Source organism: Galeopterus variegatus, unplaced genomic scaffold, assembly GCF_000696425.1.
Source record: "Galeopterus variegatus unplaced genomic scaffold, G_variegatus-3.0.2 Scaffold1200, whole genome shotgun sequence".
Taxonomy (NCBI): domain Eukaryota; kingdom Metazoa; phylum Chordata; class Mammalia; order Dermoptera; family Cynocephalidae; genus Galeopterus; species Galeopterus variegatus.
In genome coordinates this window covers 346,144-346,639 of record NW_007727311.1, presented here as the reverse complement: position 1 = coordinate 346,639, position 496 = coordinate 346,144, and positions in this window count along the sequence as shown.

The window sequence follows — 496 nt, the reverse complement described above, 5'->3', positions numbered from 1 at the left end:
TTGATATAATCCCATTTGTTTATTTTTCCTTTGGTTGTCTGTGCTTTGGGGGTCGTATTCAGAAAGTCTATACTGAATCCTACTTCCTGAGTGTTTCCCCTATGTTTTCTTTAAGGAGATTTACTGTTTCAGGATGTATATTTGATTCTTTAATCCATTTTGAGTTGATTTTGGTATGTGGTGAGAGGTATGGGTCTAGTTTCATTCTCCTATGTATGAATGTACAGTTTTCCCAGCACCATTTACTGAAGAGGCAGTCTCTTCCCCAGTGTGTAGTGTTGGTGCCTTTGTTGAAGATCAGATGGCTGTAGGTGTATGAGTTGATTTCTGGATTCTCTAATCTGTTCCATTGATTCATGTGTCTGTTTTTATGCCAGTAACATGTTGTTTTGGTTACTATAGCTTTGTAGTATAGTTTAAAGTCAGGTAGTGTTATGCCTCCAGGTTTATTTGTTTATTATTTTGCTCAGGATTGCATTGGCTATTCATGGTCTTT